The sequence below is a fragment of the Opisthocomus hoazin genome, chromosome 8, assembly GCF_030867145.1.
Source record: "Opisthocomus hoazin isolate bOpiHoa1 chromosome 8, bOpiHoa1.hap1, whole genome shotgun sequence".
In the NCBI taxonomy this organism is placed as follows: Eukaryota; Metazoa; Chordata; class Aves; order Opisthocomiformes; family Opisthocomidae; genus Opisthocomus; species Opisthocomus hoazin.
The window spans coordinates 64,710,491-64,723,336 of NC_134421.1; the positions used below are offsets into that span (position 1 = coordinate 64,710,491).

At 39.3% G+C, this 12,846-nt stretch overlaps 1 protein-coding gene across 1 annotated transcript in view; it reads right to left on the reverse strand.

Moving 5' to 3' along the window:
• Nucleotides 1–12,846, reverse strand: part of SEMA3A (semaphorin 3A) — a 170,756-nt gene that overhangs the window by 157,296 nt on the left and 614 nt on the right. The gene's annotated exons all lie outside the window — the stretch shown is intronic.

The following is a 12,846-nucleotide window of genomic DNA, read 5'->3' on the forward strand; positions in this document are numbered from 1 at the left end:
TTTGTGCACAGAAGCTTTTTGAGAAAGAAAATGTGTTCTGTAAATGATTAAGGGGCGACAAAAGCTATTTAATGAATTACAGAGCTTGAAGGAAATACATCATGGTATTTCCAGGTAAGTAGATGGAACGTAATGGGGGAAATTATATCGATAAACTACTGCAACAGACCCATGTTATCTGATGATCAAGGGGTACATAACTCACATCACCTTTGGAGGTGAAGTTTCCTTTGGAATCATTTTCTAATCCTTGTGCCTGCCTAATCACAGTTTTTGTAGCTGTTTCAGGCATAAACGTCTTAGTAAATCTTTCTCCATATATACACATGCCAATTCTATCTAAGCAGACATGAGGTACAATAAAACATGTAGAAAATTCTCTGGCTCATAGCCTGTTAAGATTTTTACTTTGTGTTCCTCATTTTTCTACTGTTTACTTTCACTTTTTCACCTTTTTGGATGCATGAAGAACTGTATCTTTTGAAGGACACATTTAGTTTTAAACTAAAACATTTACCCATTCTACCTAGGTGAGCATGTACTGGAATATAACAGCAGAGCAGAATAGTGAAACGCTGAGCAGTTTACAAGGAAGATTAAAGTAATGATTATTTTTGGTGCCTCCTGGGTCAGATACTGACACAATTCAGAATAATGCTCAAATCCTTTACATTTCTTCCACTCCTATCACACTTGTCTGCCAGACTTTCAATGAAGGTCTACATCTGCTTGCTGCTTAGATCTTGTGCTTTTTTTTCTCTTTTCTTTTTTTCCTTCCTTTTTTATTAAAAGAAGCAGAAAATGTATAGTAGTGGGAGACCTGATATTGCTTTTTAGGATTCATTTTTCCCCAAGTGGTCATTATTATAGCAGATCTATTTAAGGCATGGGAGTTTCCATACCTGTGAACAGGTTAAAGTTTTATGGTGCTGTTTTTCACAGCGCTTTGAAATGCAAAGTTCTTTGTCAAGAGCTACCTAGAGAATTATTTACATATCTCCCTTCCTACCTCAGCTGACCATTCACATGCAAATAGGAGCTTTAACAGCTTCTCCACACATTTATGAAATCCAGAGAGCTGTCCATTTTTCAACTCTGAATGAAAGATATGACAATGCCTTAGAATAAAGCCCTGCCAGAGTCTAGATTACTCTGCAATACTGAATACGGAAAAAAAACAAAACCCACAACTTTATTGGAATGGAAAATTTTGGGAGGACAGTGAATGAATTTTGGTCACCAAATAAGTACTGATTTCTTACAGACCAGCTGAGGGACAGTAGTTTTACAAACTATTTGAATGGCAGAGCTGAGCTAGGCTCTTGCTTTTTCATCTCTTGGTCACTCAGAACCCAACAAAATAGCTCAGCCCCTCGAAAAAACCCTGATTTTTAAAATAGATCCAAATTACTATAAAGTGGAAAACGAACAGCAGACACTTAAGCTGTCCCTGCCTGTTAAAGCCCATATTTAAAGAAACTTGACTTGTACTACCGAGCACTTGCCCATAGTCTGTACTCGCTCAGAAGCGGGTCCCAGAACAGTTCACCTCTGCACAGAACAGGTTCATGCTCTGGCCCTGAACATGCAGGCAATTGCCTCTTAAACCCTGGTGTCTGAAAGACCTGACTGAGTGGCTCAGCTCAGGACAATATTGTGCTTTAATGGTGATTTTTCAAAAACCATTGCTATTCTGCCCACTTCCTGGTTGTTATTTTAAAGAAAAACTTCTCTTAAGACCTAAAGTCTCCTTTTCTGGTGTGGTTTCAGTGTCTTATGACCAGAAACAAGTACACATTTCCTAGTCTAAAAAGCTGTATTTCACCTCTCCTCACGTAATTTACATACATTGATCACTTCCATATGTCTGGCATAAGGTAAAATAGTTTCTATGCATAGTAATGGGGGTGAACCTACAGTGAAACAAAATTCAGCGTTTGTCATATTTCTACATACCGATAAAAAACATATAAGAGAATGGCATTTATAAGAAATGTCCTTTGAAATGCTGTTTGTGATCTCAGCTACAGAAACTGTGTTTAAAACTAACAGTTGCATTGCTCATTCTTGTCCCCAGTCCCTCTGGTGCAATGTCATTTAGTAGTATCAGTGGTCTAATTCCCTTCTCACATGCATCACTGCAGTCACAGTCATTTAATGAAGTTACACACTTGATTTTCACCAGAATAATTGGTGACAGCTTAAAATTTCTAATATAGAATAATAATACACATGAGACTTGGTATTGGTCTCTTTGAAGACAAATGAAAAAATTTCTTTACTCCAGTAAACAGAACCTTCAACATTGGTCTCTGCTGGTCTGTTTGCCAGCCGCAAGAACTGGACTAAGCTCTTCTAGCACCAGCAAAACTGTCAGAAAGCTATGTATCAAGTGGTTAAGTAAGACACTGTAATCTATCAAACTTGTGCCTGAAGTTCAAAGGTACGCCAAAATCTTTCAAAATCTTGTATTTGCTTGCATTTCTTAATTAATTGCATGAAAACTGGTACTTTATTACGGAAAAGGAATGCTATTCAAAACAACCGTTACATGATCTAAGTGGCATGAGGAAGCATGCCATAAAAGCATAAAAGAAAAGAAAAAAGATTCCTTGAGTTAATTCACTGAAGGTAATATTTAAATGCTGCAATTAAGGTACGTAGTATATATGAACAATCAATTTTATTTTCATGTAGGCCAGAAAAATGAGGAGAACAGGTACTTTCTCATTTATTTTAGGAATGAGGATGTGAATCTTAGAGACATGCAGAATTCCACTTATGAATTTATTATAGCAGTTAATCCTCATTATTAGGCATGAACTAGGGTTTGTCAAACTACAGCTTTCCAGTGAGTGAGTCACAAATGACAGGCAATTATATCTGCCTGAACTGGTTACTGAATATTTCCCCAAGTGGCTGAGAAAGGCTGTCCTTGTCCTGGAGAAGGCTGGGAAGCATTTTGGGTATAGAAAGTCAGAAAAAGGGCTGTGTGCAGGAAGAAATAGATGTTTTGTGTCCAGAATCTGTTGGGAAGGAAAACACGTACACTTGTAGGGGCAGAGGAGTGTTAAATACCAGTGGCCTGCTAAGTTATGTTCAGGCTGGGTGGAAAGGGGAAGAGGTGCCCAAAGTGAGGTTTTCAGTTTTGTCTGATAAGTACCAGAAAAAGATTACATTTTTTAACACCTCCTTAATTTTAAAATATGATTATCAGCTATGATCAGCAAAAATGAGAAGCCTAGCTTAAACTCAGAGAAACAGGCCACCATCTTGCAAGCACTCACATACCTTTAGTAGACAGCTTGCAAAGGCTAAACACAAAGGCTCTTCTCCAGAGTCAGCTGTAATCACCTTCACAGTGTATTTAGCGTGAAATAGAGGCAGATGCACCAAAACACATTGTGAAGTGTTCCTGTGCAGAACTGCCTGGAATATCCAAATTCAATTAAATTAGATGTGCTTTCTGGATAATAGGCATGTGTTTCATGACACAGGCATACACCGTTGTGAATATAATTATTATAATCACTTTAAAGTACCTGTAAGGCCTTTGTATGTTGATCAAAAATAACTTCTGACTGAACTTTTAATATACACATTAATGGGATTATTCTCAGAGTAGGATACAGCTCTGAATAAGCATGGCAAGTCTCTGACCTCGAGCAATTCCTCATGAGATCACTTAATACCACTTTACAGGTGAAGAAGCTGACACAGAAGAGCCAAAGAAATAATAGGATTTCACATTTATGGTATTTTCTTTGATTTCCGCTACAGCACAGACTTCCTGGGTATCATCAGCTGTGGTGCTGGGTTTCTGTCAACCTCCAGCCTCCATTTGTAGGTGAGGATAACAAAACTTTCCTAATTTTCATGACTGTTGTCCACTAAAGAGTGTGAGTTCCAGTGGGAGTTAAAAGAATGATGAAAGACACAAAGTTGTAAAGGGATGCCAGAAAAGGCAGTAGAATACCCAGTAGCTTACAGTTCCAACACAGACGGGAAAAAAATCTGAAAAAGTAGAATTAGAAAACTATGTTAATCTTGATCTCAATAGCCCAGGATGCAGAGAAAAACAAAATTTTCAGTAAACATTATTATCATTGTTATTATTATTATTGCTACTACTACTACTTTACTTCATAACACTTGTTTAAGAAGAGCTATGTGGAATTTTCTTTCACGTTTAACAAATTCCTAAATCTTCTCATTTGACATAAGATCTTGCTTGCCTGTTTGTTAGAGGTTGGTTTTTATGGCTAGAGTACAAACAATTGAGGATACATGTTTAGAACCGCAGTACGGACGGAGGTTTACCATACTGATAACCACACAGCCAACATCCTGCAAATACTGCTTCACTGATGTTTAGGTCATTTCAGAGAAGTGCCAGCTAGAGCTCTTTGAAAACATTATCACACCTTCCTACACATCTGAATATACACTTGGTCTTGGTGGATGGATCTTGACACATCTTGGAAGAGCAGCAATTTAGAAACAAAGTAATTTCCTAACTATGCAACTTGCAAGTAGCTCAGGAATGCATCTGTATCCATGTCTGCAAGACCATCAGAGCAAGTAGTATTGATACAGCCATTCATCTGCTGTAGTAGAAGGGATTATGAGAAAAAAAGCAATCTGGAAGATAAAATTGTCTTTCATAGATCCCCAGACATTAATTCTGCTGTGCCTCCTATCACTCAACAGGAACTGGCATTTACCACATGGGCCTAGCAGAATGGAGAGCTTGCACAGGACCTAGCAGCTTGGAGATGAGACCAAGCTGGCCTACAGATACTGCCTACAGATACTACTGATTATCACTGATACGACCCTTGCTGTGTTTTGAGAAAAGAGCTTTATGGGGGGTCAGAACCCTTTCAGACTATACGTTCTGCAAAAGCAGTAAAGTTGCACTGGAAAATCCATGGAGGTTATAAAAATAATATTAACACCCTGAAATCTCCACTTCATCTGAGACCTCACTCTATGCCGTGGCCAGGCATGGGATCTGTGTCTAGCAAAGGATAGCTATTGCCATTCCAGTGTCAGCTGGTGATGAAAGCTGTACCCTGCACTCTCTGCAGCTCTTTTGGATGCTTGTGAGCTGTATTTATCATCTGTTGCCTCTAGAAAAGGCCACCAACCCCTCCCCCTTGAAAGGCAGCTCTAAATCCTTTAAATTATCTCACAGAGCTTTTTTGTGTCCTTTTCTCACACAAGGCTGGAATTTCAAAAGGAGCCAAGAGGGGCCATAAGAACCAACATGAGCTTTGCTTCATTAGAGTGGAGAGTAAAGGAGAGCTTTCTTTTTCCTCCTTCCACCAGTTAGATGAAAGCAAATAACTACTTCATTCCTCAGATTGTTCCCTGAAAGATCCAACTTTGCACAAAAATATTTATAAGAGATGAGAATTTTATTTGACTGCTCACTTCTAAAGTTTCTGTAACATCCAGCTGGAGAGATAAGCAGGCAGCCCAACAAATGTCAAACAACTTTAAAACATTGGAATAACAGCAAAAACCTCTGACTTTACTGCGTTTGGCGATCAAACAGCAAGGACGAAAACTAGATGTGACCCAAAGTAGCCTAGTGCTCACACATTTCGGGGACTGCTGTAGAGCTGTCTAGCTCAAGGGGAATCTGTAATCCCCAAAGTGAGAAAAGAATACCCCAAACTGTAAGTCTGTTTAGAATTTTTAGAAATACACCTAAATTAGGTTTCATCCTACTCTCACTATTGAAATAGTTCGGCTGAAATGGGAGAGAATCAGGGTCGATGAACCTGTCCTCTGAGCTGCACATATGCATATGTATTTTTATTTGCAAATTACGCCACATGAAATTGAGTCTTAAAATACTTTTTTTTTTTAAGTGTAGATATGTTCAGAAAGTAACAAAGCTGGTCAGGGGACAGTTTACTGAGAGCTCCAAATGATTAAGCTGTTAAATTCGTAAAGCTCTGCAGCCCCAGACAGTTGCTTCCAGCATGTGTCACTGGATTTGGGATGAGCTTATTAAGGAGAGACATAGGAAATGTGAGATGTAAGTTAGGTAATTGCTTTAAGAATATGAAGGATGTAGTGGTACTGTATATTTCTTGCTATAACTGAAAGTTTGAAGCTAATTTAGACAGTGTCACAAGTGACCTCAAGATCACAGATACTGAGAGCATACATAAATTGAATCAGTTGGATTTTTACACAACTTTAAATACTTGTTCAAGCAGAGACAGTTTCTTAAATTAGGATGCTTCAGATCAGAATACAGCCTAAATTCTTCTACAGCATTTAATTGGTACCTTCTTTTGATACCTTTCCAGAAAGAAAGAAACTAGATGAATGAACAAGGAGCTTAATTCCTTTTACAGTCTCTGAAAAGTGATGAGCACCCTTAAAGTCTCATTCAGTCTGCCTAACCCAAGATTAGCTCTCTGGAGGTACCTCTCCTTCCATTGACAGTGAAAAGAGCCTAATGTGGCTGACTGTGTCAGTCAAAAAGGAAGTGAAAGACACCACAGAGAACCTCCTGTGGTGCAGCAGAAAGGCTACAGCACTCTCAAGATTTCTGATGCTCTCAACAGCTGTGGCCATCCTTTTCTCTCTTGTACATTCGGGGCACTATCCCACTTGGAAAAAAACAGGAAAAGTCAAGTAAATGTACTGTCCTCACAGTTATTCTCACCATCCACAGCTGTCACTGGAAGAGAGCAGCTAACCTATATGAAGGCTGTATGTGGGAGGACCGTGAACTTGCAGACATTCCTGAAGAGAGCTTTAATCCTGCAAGGGAAGGAATTTGCTGAATCGCCCACCAACACCAGCACACCACCAGCAGCAACTTTCTCATGTAACCTTAATTAACAAGAGCACCAGGACAAGCTACAGAACTTCCATTTAAATTTTTGACATAGAGCTGCAGGGTCCACCCCACACTTCTTCATGCGCGTGGGAGCCTGAAGATAGTTTTACCCTTTTTACCTTTCAAACAACTGGAAAATGTCACAACCATTGACATCACTTAGAAGGATTTGTTTTCTTCTCGGTCACTTAGGCACTGCCTCAGGTGAAGATCTGATTTTGCTTCAGATTGAACTAGGGTCAAGCCAGACTCCAGCTGATGCAGAAAAAGTTCAAAATATTGGAGCAACTTTGCACTGCTTGTGCTTCCACTGCAATATTCCAGGTACGCACATGAGAGACAAAGCCTGTGGGCCAGAGGAAGTAAATAACAAAGACGTCTCTCTAATAGCAGCTGTGGGCATTAAAGGCCATATGCAGAATCAATGATTAGGCAAACCAAAACCATATTAAAAGGATCAGAGTATAGCAATGCATTAAATAAAAACTGAAAAACACTTCCAAGCAGAACAAAAGAGTTAAAAATACAAATCATTTTGTGGTTTCTTCTCAGGTGGAACTTCATGTAAATGCTTTTTATACATACAGATGCACACACAGGAGCTATTATCATAAATAACCCATTTACATTGTAGCAACTTGCAAAGACTGGGGTTCTAATTTTAAATATTGTTTTGCTAAACCTTATGGAATAAATACACACCTGAATAAACACTAAGCAAACAGATAGGTACTTCAGTCCTGATCAAAAACCTTCCAGCTCAGCAATAAATTATAAGGCAGACTTCACATATCAGTAGATACACTGAGCTCAGTGAAACTACGAATGTGTAAATTCCTCAGTAGGTCAGAGTTTTAAAGATGCTGTTAACAAACAGCAGGGGTAAGTGCCACACACCTTGTCCACAGCAAAAGAGCAGAGTTCCCATTGCTTTCAATACAATGGCACCTTCCATGAATAATTCAGTCATTTGCAAACCGTACAACACAAATAATTACAGAGAACTCCAGCTTCTCAGAAAAGGGAGGCTCTGCAATTCAGAAACCACTTTTTCCACTGGAATTAAATGGGAAAGTTGGAAACACGAAATGAAAATGTTGGGCTAGGTTTTCACCCTCCTTGTTCCAATTATGTTGCCTGTCTGAGGCCCTAATTAGCTAGCTGAAAATTTCCCTATATAGGCAAGATCTGATCTGAGGCACTTCCTTCATCATCTTCTCTCTACTGTCAGCCTCTGGGACACGTCAGAGGCAGGCAGGGTAGTCCCTCTCCCCTGACAGTTCTGAGGTCTCGTGAAGACCCCATTGAACCAACATCAGAAACAGCAACACAGAGATCTTCTCTGAAGGCCTCATAATTTGGGGGTAAAAAAAAAACACGCCGAATAGGATGCGCTGCTTCTGGCATCTTCACTGCCTCCCAGTCTTCCGCACTGACTGAACCATGAGGTGCGCAAGCGCCAGAGCCACTCAGAAGTGCCGCTGGGAACAGTGGAAGCTGCAGAGTGTTACCAGACTGTGCCTAGACTGCAAACGTCACTCATTTGCCCTCCTTCAGAGTCCTCTTCGTAAGTCTGGGCTGCTCTTCTCTGCTTTTCAGGCACATTAGAGAGGCTTTTCCTTCAGACAGTACTCTTACAACGTAGTTTCAGCAAAACTTTTTAAAATGGATACCTTGAAATCTGAGACAAATTCTAATGCTAGTCCCAACCCAAGAGAGGCAGGCTCCCTTGCCAATATTTCTCTCCCCATTTCCTTCTCCCACTTTGTCCTGCTTTCACAATATTGGTGAAGGTATTGGATTGTGAGTTATTGAGTTTGATGGAAATGAAAAACCACAATCAAACCCACTGGCAGGTCATCAACTACAACCAGACTGGGTCAACAAGCTACAAAACCAGGTATCATATTTACACTAGCATACATACAGGTAATTCAGTGCGGTGTCATTCCTCCCTCGTCATGGCATGTTGGACTTATCGAAACGGACAGAAGTTTTGCCATCACTTTCGCTAGGGCCAGCTTTTCATCCATATAAAAATCCATCCTATAAAACTGTAAATCAACTGCACATCAAGGATGGAGTAGTTCCCTCTATCACTGCAACCTTAAACACAACACTTATTTTTAATATGGCTTGAATTGGAGCCAGGGAGTAATAGAGCTAAATCTGTGTGCAATGCTTTTCCAGTTACTTATTGTCAAGTAATATGCATCCAATTGAGCAACAATAACAAGGAGAACCACAGATGTACTCTTACAAAACACACTTAGAGCATTTAGTAATTTTCAGCAGACAAATAGGATGCGACAGATGGATTTTAGAAAGTTGGGTTCACAAAATTTACTCATGTGGAGACAAAAATCAGGGTTGCCTTAGGAAAAATTTGTAAATCAAGGAATCCTTAATGGAAACTCTTTCTTTGGGCTTACATGTTTATATTAGAAGGTTACTGTAGCTGGTTCTGTCTCTGTTTGTGCCGTTACCTCCCCATGCAGAGGACAGCAAAAGAAAATAGGAAACAATAAACAATAAAAGAAATCCATCTGGAGTTAAGACTATATTTATTGAATTAAACTTTGCACACTCAACTTGATCACCATCTCTCTGAGAAGTCTGTGCTCAACAGAAGTTTCCTGAACAGAATCTGTGACCTAGTGACACAATACAGAGACTTGCAACCGACATCAAAACTGAAGCCAATGAGATTAAAAAAAAAAAAAAAAAAAAAACACAAAAACACCCACCACCATCAACCCCCCTTACACTCTTTAAGGAAAGATTCCTTTACTTCTGACATATCAACCATGACAGTTCTTGTTACTTTACAGTAAGGACACAAAGTCTTTGAAGGACACAAAAAGAGGGGCTGAGATGTTGAAGGGCTCAAGTGAGCTTTTGGTTTTATAGCTGGTTTTACCACATTTAGGCTATGATCCAGAACATACTGACTTCAATGAACTTTGGATCAGGCCTTTAATCATATTAATTACCTTTGACTGAAATAGGGAGATAAATATCATCTGTGCAAAACCTTTCCAATCCATGCACTAAGATGGAAATGCATGGAAACTTTAAAATGTATGGAGAAAAACCTTGATGCTACCAAGCAGGAGTTTCACCACAGATTTCACCTGGACTAGGATTTCCCTAGTGCTCTCCTCAGATTTCCTTCCTTTAATATGCCACCAAAATCAAGGTGACAGAAACCAAAAAAATGGAACTCTGTTTCACAATAAACAGAAAGAACCTTTTCAGACCGCAGATGTGGCCTTAATATATGCATTTATGCACTTTCTCTTCCTCTTCCTACCCGTAGCATGCCCCGTAGGATGCTTCTAATCTTCTACAAGACAGAGTGACAAGAAGTTAAGAGGAAGCAAGAATAGCAGTTCACCGAAACTTCTGTCCAGCAACCTGGGAAATGGCAGAGCTAACACTGGACCTTTGAAAACAAGTGACCATAGGAAATCGAGGTTGGCAGGGATTTAGCCCTTCATGACTCATTTTGCTAACTTTTAAAGCAAATGACTGAGCTTTTTAACCATGTTTGACATGTTATTAGTCGAGAAAAGCAAGAAGGTAAAATACATCCTCATTTTTCTTTTGAAAGAAAGCACTGACAACTAGCTCCAAGGCATAAGTTTAGGCAAAAAACAAGCCTGCATCCTAAAAGAAGGCACAGTGACAGTCACTGAAAAGAAGAGTCACTTGGGTCATACTTTATACGTTGCATGTTTTTTTCTAATATCATAAGTTTATTTTACTCAACCACATCTCTTCATGGAGAGGCAGAATGGGTAACTCTTTAGCTTTTTTTCCTAATTGCTGGCAGTTTCAACAGTCATATAGCGGTGAGTTATACCCTGAGAGATACCTATTATCATGTCAGGTAAGCAGTCAGCACCTAAAAGACACATTTTCGATACCTGCAGATCTTCAGGCTGTTCCTACGCAAGGTGTTAACATTGATCCGTGCAGAGAATACTGCGCTGGAAGCAAAATTTGCCTGGAAAAGCATCAGCAGATAAGGCTCAGTTTTCCCTGACTAATGACGATATCCCCATACTTGGGGATCAGTGCAGCAGCATAGTCAACGCGCTCCTCTTGACCTGGCCAAGCATTTACACTGGTACTTAACATCCAGCGTGTGAGTAGTCTGATCTGATTTTCAGATGTTTTAAGTCAAATACATGATTAGGTATACAGGTGAACCAAAGGCCAGAGTGCGCATTCCTTTAAGTCTTCAGACTTTAGCTTGCTTTGAATTAACTATGCATTTACTTTCTTTGCTGTATAGGAAATAAGGTTGCTCATCGTTTGAAATCGTTTTCTTTTTACAATGACCCGTCAATGATAAAAACAGTCTCAATGTTCCTTTCATTTTCCTGTTTTGCGCATATAGCATTGACCGTATCTTAAAATTTTATGTCTGATGTATATAAAAAATGAAAATGAGACTCTTTCTCCCAGCAAGAGCAGAACTGGAAAACAACTGATCAGCAGAGTAGCAAAATGTTGCTAAACTGTATATGGATACAGTACCAGCGGGGTGAGAAAAGAAAACAAAAAAAAAGAAAAAACTAAGAAAAACACAATCAGTCAGGTTTGGCCATCCTCTGAAATTAGTTTCTGTGAATTTAGTCGGTACAAGCAGGGGTAGAAGACTTCAGCCACCAATAAACTTTAAAAGGGTGAAAAATAATAAACAATAATTAATTAGCCATTAAACCCCTTTACAGGATATTTTTATAGCATTTACGCTTCTATATACTGATCTGAGTTTCAGTGTGATTGTGAAAGTTTGGAAGCTATTAAGAGTTTTTTAATGAGTTTTTTGACATGACATGTAGTTACGGTAGAAGCTTTCTTCAGAATCCATTATTCAAAATAATCGATTTTGTGTTATAAACAAATGGCTTTTCTTACGAAAACCAAATTAACAGATTCTGAACCTCTTAAACAGTTCTTTTCATGCAGATCTTTTCAAGTTTAAACACACACAAATATGCATGTATGTGTTCTTGAATAAAACCCTGCACATGCATTTATTTCATGCAGTACATCCAAGTTTTGCAGGTGTTTAATTCTTTTTCATCTGGAGCGTGAAAATGATGTCTGCCTTGTATCAGAGAAGACTTTCCCCCCTCTCATTTGCAGCAGCAGAAAGATGAAAAAACTGGAAGACTTTTTTTCTCCTGGCAAGGGATGCATTGACACTATACTGTAAACTGAGATTGACATCTATGACCAGGCATGCACACACATGTTCTCTTTTCTTCCACGGCAGAAGCAGTGTGTTACTTTTCCTCCCTTCTTTCGGCACGGTGGCTGCTGCTCCTTCTCTCAACCTTGATCAGTCTGAGAATTATGAGGAGGCAGCTCTTCCCAGAGACATGTGTACACACATAGATGTACAGATCCCCTCTCTAGAAATAAGACTCTATGGCTCTTGTGTTTTAAACTTCTTTTGCTGTTGCACATTCTCCACATTTGGTGAATTCTGAAAATGTACTTGGAGAGGAACTATGCTGACAAAAGACTCTGCCTACTTCAGAGTCCTCCTTCAGTCTTGGCAATATTATACAAAAGTTAATTACTGACAATTGCAGTGCGAGTGGCATTACACAATTTCAAACGTAAACGTAATCTCACAGCTCCCTTTCTTCAGTTACACCTTCCCTGTGATCCCTAATGGAATACATCAGACTCCAGAGAAAACGATCTCTCTGCGTTGAACATCCATAGGCAGTATCTTCTCGCGCATAACAGTCCTTTCCTCCTTTTCTGGACTGATCTGTTCCTTTCAGTTTATAGTTTCTTGGCAAACCCACCATCTACTGCTTATGTTAGGCATCTGATTGTCAGATTTGTACAAACTGAATATTCATGACTTGAAAATTAACCACTTCATGCCTAAAATAGGAAAATATAAATCTTCCTTTATGCCACGCTGTTCGAAACAGAGCCGGTGCCGCGGC